The sequence below is a fragment of the Salvelinus namaycush genome, chromosome 27 (assembly GCF_016432855.1).
Source record: "Salvelinus namaycush isolate Seneca chromosome 27, SaNama_1.0, whole genome shotgun sequence".
Classification (NCBI taxonomy): Eukaryota; Metazoa; Chordata; class Actinopteri; order Salmoniformes; family Salmonidae; genus Salvelinus; species Salvelinus namaycush.
Genome location: NC_052333.1, coordinates 3577351 through 3586117, shown reverse-complemented (window position 1 = coordinate 3586117; position 8767 = coordinate 3577351). Strand labels below are relative to the sequence as shown.

Genomic DNA, 8767 nt, shown 5'->3' with positions numbered 1-8767 from the left:
GGGATTCCCCCAAGGGCAAAAGGCGAGGGTAAGTGGACGAGGGTGTGTCTTTTAAGTGTTTGGACCGAAAGTAAATATGTTTTTGTTTATTATCTTTTGGAAATTGTAGAAATAAAACATTTTCCTTCTACAGATGTTCCAGCTAGGCAGGCTAACGTTAGTTAGCTAATTAATGTACTAGCTATCAAACAGTAGGCGTATATTAATAATTTTTATATGTTTAATATAAGTAGACATGCACTCATAATTGACTGAAGCGCATATAAAGCTACCGGTGGCTGAAAACACAATAATCTCGGGATGAACGAGTGGCCAATTTTCGGCCAAGGGCGGTCCATTTTAAAATCATTCCTGCAAGTGTATACTCGTCAGACGTATGAAACGTCATCAGAAGTGTCCACTTAATTTGAGGGCGGAGGGGATAGGGTGTGTCTTTTAAGTGTTTGGACCGTAAACTAGTGCCCATAATGAGTATTTGTCGGAGGTTTAGAAATCTCAGAAATTGTCTATATTTTCCCGTTTCTTTCTGTCACCTTGTAAATATTTACTCAAAAACAAACCTGGAAATATAGATAATACAATATTGTGTATATAAACATCATTATGGGATATGTATGAATGAAAATATAAAAACAGGCATTATACATGCTAGCCTTTAAAGTTGTAAGGACCCAGCCGTATAAATTGAACGCACCCTCGTTCTTTAGGCCTTTCTCCGGTCAAGACGCGAGCGAAGAAGATAAGCGCAAAAATGAAGAACGGTATTAAATGTTTTTATGTCAGAAGTACAACCCAGATGGGCTGGCAATACGTGTTGAAAGTCAGCGAATGTGGTTGAGAGGTTGCCCAAGTCACTAAGTTTGCAAGGTAAGTTTAGCAACTATTTAGCTATCTAGCAGAAACACCATGTGCGTATGCGGTGCCGACTTGTCAATATATATATATATAGTTTTTAGCTTGCATAAATCATACCAGGGCAATGCAGTGTATAGATGCACATTACTGCATGTATGGTGCTGGTACACATTCAACTGTTTTGTAATTACATTAATATTACCCCCCCCCACACACACTTCTCTTCCAGACTGATGCATCAGCCAACATTGAAATGCGTATAGAATAGCAAGCAGTCTTGGATCGGGAATGCCGTGTAATCAAGGTGAGATTGTTAACTAGCACTGAAATAATGAAAATGTGCCTGGAGAATGGAGACGGGAGTGTTTATGATGATTTACTAGACTAGAGTCTCTGATTTACAGTGATGTTCTTTCACAGTGCACTGACACACACTGCCCTAAATAATGTTACCTATTCCTTTCATTTTATAGAAAACGAAATTAATGTAACACGTTGGGGTCTCTCTTTCAGGAAAATGAAGGGCAGTTCCAAACAGGCGTCTAGCATTTGGTGAGTTCTTGTGGCATCTGGAGGGAGACAAATAATATGGTCTTAGGAATTTGGCTCCATTAGTTCAGTGGTTCCCAACCAGGGATACTAGACCCATCCACAGGCTGTACTTGAGGACTCATGAGACCATAGACTTAGTGGTAAAATGCACATGAGGGGGTACTCTGGGTAGTGCAGAGTTCAGTTGGAACAGTAACTAGAAGTTTGACCCTCTGCATTAGGTGGTCATCAGTATGACTAATGATCAACTGTTAAATTGGTTAAATATGATGATTCTGAGAATGGTTTCGCAATCTATGCTGACATTTGTGATGTCATGTTTCTCTTGGCTATCTGATTTAACCTCTGTTCACACTAGACATTCAAGTTAGATTGTTATACATATTGTCATGTGTTAACTCTTTCCATCTCTAACACAGCGTGCTCAGGCGCCCAGAGAGACTTGCTTCCAGCGTCCTGCCCTGAGGGAAGAAGATATGGCTGGATCCCAATGAGATTGCAAACTCCTGTAAGTGTTAAACTAATTGATGGGAGAAGAGTAATACAAAGCCGTCATGGAAGTTAGTTCCATCAGTGTGCATTAATGATGATTTCCTAGACTAGAGTCTCTGAATACAACATGAAGTTAACTTCACAGTGCACTGAAAATGCATGCTGGGTATCATCCCATTTAGGAAGTGCAAGTTATTATTGAGTTGTAATGCTTTTCATTACTTTGCAGACAGAATGATGGGTGTTTTCTGTCGCAAGACTCCAACCCATTGATGACCAAAGTTATACTTGGTAAGCATTCAATTATTTACCTGTTCATGACAATATGCTTCAGATTACAAGTGGCTGTGATGCAATAATGCCATTAGTATCTTCAGTGTCTATGATGATTGCGATTTCGGTTCCTGAATTAAACTGATGCTTTCTCGCAGCGCACTGAGACAATGACGTGAGATGTCGAGAGTAAATGATTTGAGTAGTCGTGAAGATGTATTCCTGTTCTCATATTGTGAAGGTCACATTCAAGATGTCAATTGGTTTGTCTTTCAGGATAATGGACTAGATGACGTCCCAGTGGTGTGCATCTGAAACTGCATCCGTTGATGGTGAGTTCTGACATCTCTGGGCGGGGAAATAGTTCCCAGGCACTTGCTTTATGGTTTCTAGCTGGTTATTTGTGTTGAGAAATTCAGTTTGTCAAACATAGCAATTTGTCAGGACCGTATTGGATGACATTTACATGAATAGTTGACTCCTAGCTCAGTTGCATTCTAGGTGGTCATCAGTATGACTAACGATCAACTGTTAAATTGGTTAAATATGATGATTCTGAGAATGGTTTCGCAATCTATGCTGACATTTGTGATGTCATGTTTCTCTTGGCTATCTGATTTAACCTCTGTTCACACTAGACATTCAAGTTAGATTGTTATACATATTGTCATGTGTTAAAACTCTTTCCATCTCTAACACAGCGTGCTCAGGCGCCCAGAGAGACTTGCTTCCAGCGTCCTGTGTTGGATGACTATGGCTGAATCCCAATAAAATGACCACCGCCAACCCCGGTAAGTATTAAACTAGTCGATGGGAGAAGAGTAATACAAAGCCGTCATGGAAGTCAGTTCCATCAGTGTGCATTAATGATGATATCCTAGACTAGAGTCTCTGAATACAACATGAAGTTAACTTCACAGTGCACTGAAAATGCATACTGGGTATCATCCCATTTAGGAAGTGCAAGTTCCTATTGAGTTCTAATGCTTTTCATTACTTTGCAGGCTGAGAATGATGGATGGACGATGGATACATTCTGTTACCACACCAACTTTTTGATGTCAAATGATACTTGGTAAGCATAAGTAATCTTCAAATTTATATGACTGCATCGGCTGTGAAGCAACAATGCCATTAGTATCTTCAGTGTCTATGATGATTGCGATTTCGGTTCCTGAATTAAACTGATGCTTTCTCGCAGCGCACTGAGACAATGACGTGAGATGTGAAGAGTTAGCGAGTCAAGTCATTTTTAAAATGTTCTTGTTCTCATATTGAGAGCATCACTAATTAAAAATGGTGGGTTTTGTTCTCTTTCAGGAAAATGGCGTTCAAGTGGTGTGCATCTGAAACTGCATCCGTTGATGGTGAGTTCTGACATGTCTGGATGGGGAAGAGTTCCCCACCCATTTACTTCATTAGCCAGCTGGTTACTTGTGTTTAAACTGGATTTGTACATTGTGGCATTATATCAATATGGTGCTGAGCGATTAACTGAAATGTCAGTAGTTTTTAAACTAGTTGATCGATGTCTAATTTCACTTGTTTTTCTTCTCTGCGCTCAATGCTTACATTACACTGCAGTTTCTCTAGAGATCAGCTCAATCCGCTCTGTCCGATTTAGCTGGCCAATGTTCTACGTAGCTTAGCGCAGAAAACATGCTAATTAACTACAATGATCATAATCCATTGCACGGTTATTTGTCTGGTCTGTTACTTTATTACACCTACTACGTAAGATACAGAAGAATGTGTGATCAAAAGGGGAGGGTTACATAGCGAGGGAATCGGTTTCTGCAGTCATAAGTATGCCTTTACTTTGACACAACTACTAAAATAGGACTTATCTGACTGCATGGACAACAGCTCTGTAGAGATGAGATGACTTGGACTGTAAATGGTGGTCATCAAATAAGACATGTAATATACAACAGCTGGAAAATGTTATTAAAGCGATGTGAATAACTGATGTTTCGTAAATGATAAGCAGTCATGATCAGTCACTACCATCATGGGACTTTGGTTTTATTCTGTTTACAACATTCAACCCGCATGACGCGTAGTTCGTTTAATGATTTTAAAAAGGAAATCCTCAAGAAGCACTAATCGCTCAGCACTAGTATTGGATGACATTTCCATGAATAGTTGACTCCTAGCTCAGTTGCATTCTAGGTGGTCATCAGTATGACTAATGATCAACTGTTAAATTGGTTAAATATGATGATTCTGAGAATGGTTTCGCAATCTATGCTGACATTTGTGATGTCATGTTTCTCTTGGCTATCTGATTTAACCTCTGTTCACATTAGACACTTTCAATTATATTAAGTTCTGTTGCACAGAATGTCATGTTAATATTCTCTATCTCAAAACATGCTCCGTCTCCCAGAGAGACTTGTCTCAGCGTCCTGCCCTGAGGGAAGAAGATATGGCTGGATCCCAATGAGATTGCAAACTCCTGTAAGTGTTAAACTAGTCGATAGGAGAAGAGTAATACAAAGCCGTCATGGAAGTTAGTTCCATCAGTGTGCATTAATGATGATTTCCTAGACTAGAGTCTCTGAATACAACATGAAGTTAACTTCACAGTGCACTGAAAATGCATGCTGGGTATCCTACCTTTTAGGAAGTGCAAGTTCCTATTGATTCTAATGCTTTTCATTACTTTGCAGACAGAATGATGGGTGTTTTCTGTCGCAAGACTCCAACCCATTGATGACCTTAGTTATACTTGGTAAGCATTCAATTATTTACCTGTTCATGACAATATGCTTCAGATTACAAGTGGCTGTGATGCAACAATGCCATTAGTATCTTCAGTGTCTATGATGATTGCGATTTCGGTTCCTGAATTAAACTGATGCTTTCTCGCAGCGCACTGAGACAATGACGTGAGATGTCGAGAGTAAATGATTTGAGTAGTCGTGAAGATGTATTCCTGTTCTCATTGTGAACGTCACATTCATGATGTCAATTGGTTTGTCTTTCAGGATAATGGACTAGATGACGTCCCAGTGGTGTGCATCTGAAACTGCATCCGTTGATGGTGAGTTCTGACATCTCTGGATGGGGAAATAGTTCCCAGGCACTTGCTTTATGGTTGCTAGCTGGTTATTTGTGTTGAGAAATTCAGTTTGTCAAACATAGCAATTTGTCAGGACTGTATTGGATGACATTTACATGAATAGTTGACTCCTAGCTCAGTTGCATTCTAGGTGGTCATCAGTATGACTAACGATCAACTGTTAAATTGGTTAAATATGATGATTCTGAGAATGGTTTCGCAATCTATGCTGACATTTGTGATGTCATGTTTCTCTTGGCTATCTGATTTAACCTCTGTTCACACTAGACATTCAAGTTAGATTGTTATACATATTGTCATGTGTTAACGCTTTCCATCTCTAACACAGCGTGCTCAGGCTCCCAGAGAGACTTGCTTCCAGCGTCCTGTGTTGGATGACTATGGCTGAATCCCAATAAAATGGCCACCGCCAACCCCGGTAAGTATTCAGCTAATTGATGGGAGAAGAGTAATACAAAGCCATCATGGAAGTTAGTTCCATCAGTGTGCATTAATGATGATTTCCTAGACTAGAGTCTCTGAATACAACATGAAGTTAACTTCACAGTGCACTGAAAATGCATACTGCGTGTCCTAACATGCATGAATTCAAAGTTTCTATTGATTCTAATGATTTTCATTTACTTTCCAGACAGAGTGGGATGGAAGATGGATACATTCTGTTGCAAGGCTCCCTTGATATTTGGTGAGCATTAAACTAATCGCCTTTGAGGTTTAGTGACTCCATGCCTCAGAGTACCATTGGCTGTGAAGCAATAATTCCCTAAACCGTAGATTAATGTATTTATCAAAGTACATATTTTTTGCTTGTCGGTGATGTTTACTACAGTAACGTATTTGAGTTTAACGACCATGAGAATACTTTACATGCACTACCATCTGAGACATAAAGCAACCTCGTTGAATCATCTGAACCCCTGGTTGTGGCAATTGTCTTGACTTGGATGTGTTTCTTACCTTCCCAGGTCCCTGCTGCCTGATGGAAATCTACTTGGCTGCCATTGTGGCAAAGCAAGTTCTGCTGGATGAGTGAAGGCCTATTTATTTCCAATTTAATACCCATCTTTTGACTGATCAAGGAGTACATCATCACTTGAGGTGTTTTTTTTTTAATAGGGCTGTTAAACAATTTGATTATTAATCGCATTATTTTCTTTAAAAGCAGTGCCTTGAGTTACAATCAAAGTATGACTTTATGGGACAAACACAATATAATCGATCAGAAACCAAGTGCTACCCATGTTTAAGTAGGCCTACTCTTATAAATGTTCTTCAATGTTACACTTTCTGGGCGTGTGCCCGTACTCTAGTACTGTTAACGCTTCGGGCATTCTCAAGGAGTGTTCTCCCAATTTCTAATTGGAGGGTAGACTACAGGGGGGAAATAACTGGCTCTATGCATACAAAGAGCTTTTAAAACCTGTCTAACAACGTTATGAATTCCACAACAGACCAGCCTGTCCAATATCGTATTCCAATGTTTTTCAAATTTATGATTTATGTGTTTGAATAATAAAAAGTTCTAAATGTTTTTTTTGTGCCTAAACCTAGGGTGGCAATTCAGTTTTAATGGGGCTTTGTTCATTCAGATTGGATTTATACTGTTCAATGAAACTTCAACCAAAAGTGTGACTTTAGTGAGCACTTGAAATGCAGTGTTAGACATGATAATTAATTAAAAAGCCAGGGAGGGGTTATTGTGACAGGGTAGGAAGCATAGTGTTAGTCGGTTTCCCAGTGGACCCTAATTGTTACATAACATTTTTTTAGTCCTACTCTGGCTTTGTTCTGAAAATAGTCATGCGTCACCTATTCTTCTGATTTTAGATAATGTTGCACAAACATGCTAATCTATGCCAGGACTAGTACCAGGCTGGATTAGTTTGCTACATTTGCTTTGACTAAACCAGCTAACCAGGGATTAGCATTAGTCTAACAATATTTATTTTAGCCACAATTTGCTAAGACAAACTAGCTGTTTGCAAACAGATATAAACCAATAGTAAGTGGGAAAAGTATTGGGAATAAGTGTTGCTGAGAAGCACTCTTAATAGTCTTATTTAGTCCCTTATTTAGAGTTGTTCTGACGATCAGCTATTGTGGAAGATTAAACCAATAACTAAATCTGAATAAAAAACTAACAGCCAAATAAACCTGCCGTGCTTTACACAACCAAAAAAATATTGTCCCCCCCAATAGAATCCATTACACATTTGGTTTCACAATCCGTTTGTTTAATGCAGTTACCAAAATTCAAAATGGCTGAACCACTGTTACTGCTGCATCTATTTAGCTATAAATCACAACTCTCTCATGGCCCACTTGACTTCTGACTATTTTTATGAAATACCCTCACTGTAGCGCGCAGTGTGAACACCTGCCAACGGGGCTGGTGAATTAGATGTTCTTGCCTGTATTTGTTTTTATGTTAGCTTTTGGTTATCCAGAGTTCTTTTTTTGCCTCTCTTTAGCAGTCTTATGGCTTGGCGGTACACGCTGTTCAGAGCGTTGTCTATGACTGCTATTTCGGTTCCATAATTATTGACTTATTTTTGTGGTGCAGACACTGACATGAGATGTTAATTAAGCATATCCAATAGTCTTAACTCAAAGATTACGGTTGTCATTGATAACCTCCCCTAAATGATTTGCAATGGAAGGCCAGGACTTGGTTACGTTTCAGGCAACTGTTTTTTAAGGGAGAGGTTGCTGAATTTTTCCATATGCACTTTGTAATGGTACTAATTGTTGCAATTTTACTTGCAGGTTTTGCAATGTTGAGGTATTCCCCTGCTGAGACTACAGATGACACCAGGATCACTTGAGGACATTGACAGGTCAGTCAGTACAAAAGAAAGACAGTTCTGCCTTGTAGCTATGCCGTGGCTTTTGTGATGAATATACTAGAGTCCCTGATTTACTATGACACTCATTGCAATTTGTCATAAATTGTTCATATGTTACGTGATTGTAACGTTGTGAAAATGTTTCTTAGGACTTGAGGATGATGCCGATGCTTGTTGAAGAGCTTCAGTCATGAAACGACCTGCTAGCCAGGAGGCATTTCAATGTGTGGACTGTGTATCCATGGCTGTATTTTGTGCCAATGACGACTTTGGGGGATCAAATCAAAGTTAATTTGTCAAGTAATGTTGGTGGTGTTCCTCTTGGTGTTGTCTTTGGACTCCCTCCTACTACAGTTCCCCCAAGTAAAGTACTTTGACAACTGCTGATGTAAAAAAAAAAAAAACGTTTTGGATAATGAATTTTAAAATGCCACCAATTAAAAGTAATTTGTGATTGCAGTATTTGAATAAAGAATGAATGGTCATCCTTGTACTATTTTGTGTGGGGGCATGGTTGTGGTTTCAAATTGTAGTATATTTTACCAACAAGAAAGGGGGAATCGGGGGTTACAGGTACAAAGGAATGCATACAAAGATGTCCACCCTCGGTACCCATCTGCCTGCATCCCTTTTCCTTCATGTTGGGGTTGCAGTTAAGTGCCTG

At 39.3% G+C, this 8767-nt stretch overlaps 1 long non-coding RNA gene and 5 other non-coding genes across 7 annotated transcripts; all 6 read left to right on the top strand.

Moving 5' to 3' along the window:
* Positions 1-250: 250 nt before the first annotated feature.
* Positions 251-8588, top strand: LOC120022525. Of its 2 annotated transcripts, none has more exons than XR_005472612.1 (17): positions 251-867; positions 1085-1159; positions 1369-1407; positions 1827-1915; positions 2129-2190; positions 2449-2504; positions 2874-2963; positions 3177-3247; positions 3493-3539; positions 4562-4632; positions 4845-4906; positions 5163-5218; positions 5586-5675; positions 5893-5942; positions 6223-6355; positions 8024-8094; positions 8253-8588. It is a non-coding gene; the product is annotated as an uncharacterized LOC120022525 (long non-coding RNA). The 2 variants fall into 2 exon arrangements; XR_005472611.1 differs by having other exon boundaries at positions 254-867; positions 5889-5942.
* Positions 1669-1748, top strand: LOC120022880. Its single transcript, XR_005472654.1, has one exon. It is a non-coding gene; the product is annotated as a small nucleolar RNA SNORD53/SNORD92 (small nucleolar RNA).
* Positions 2714-2793, top strand: LOC120022879. The gene has a single exon (XR_005472653.1). It is a non-coding gene; the product is annotated as a small nucleolar RNA SNORD53/SNORD92 (small nucleolar RNA).
* LOC120022878 lies at positions 4385-4464 on the top strand. Its single transcript, XR_005472652.1, has one exon. It is a non-coding gene; the product is annotated as a small nucleolar RNA SNORD53/SNORD92 (small nucleolar RNA).
* Positions 5428-5507, top strand: LOC120022877. Its single transcript, XR_005472651.1, has one exon. It is a non-coding gene; the product is annotated as a small nucleolar RNA SNORD53/SNORD92 (small nucleolar RNA).
* LOC120022870 lies at positions 6064-6146 on the top strand. The gene has a single exon (XR_005472644.1). It is a non-coding gene; the product is annotated as a small nucleolar RNA Z195/SNORD33/SNORD32 family (small nucleolar RNA).
* Positions 8589-8767: the final 179 nt, after the last annotated feature.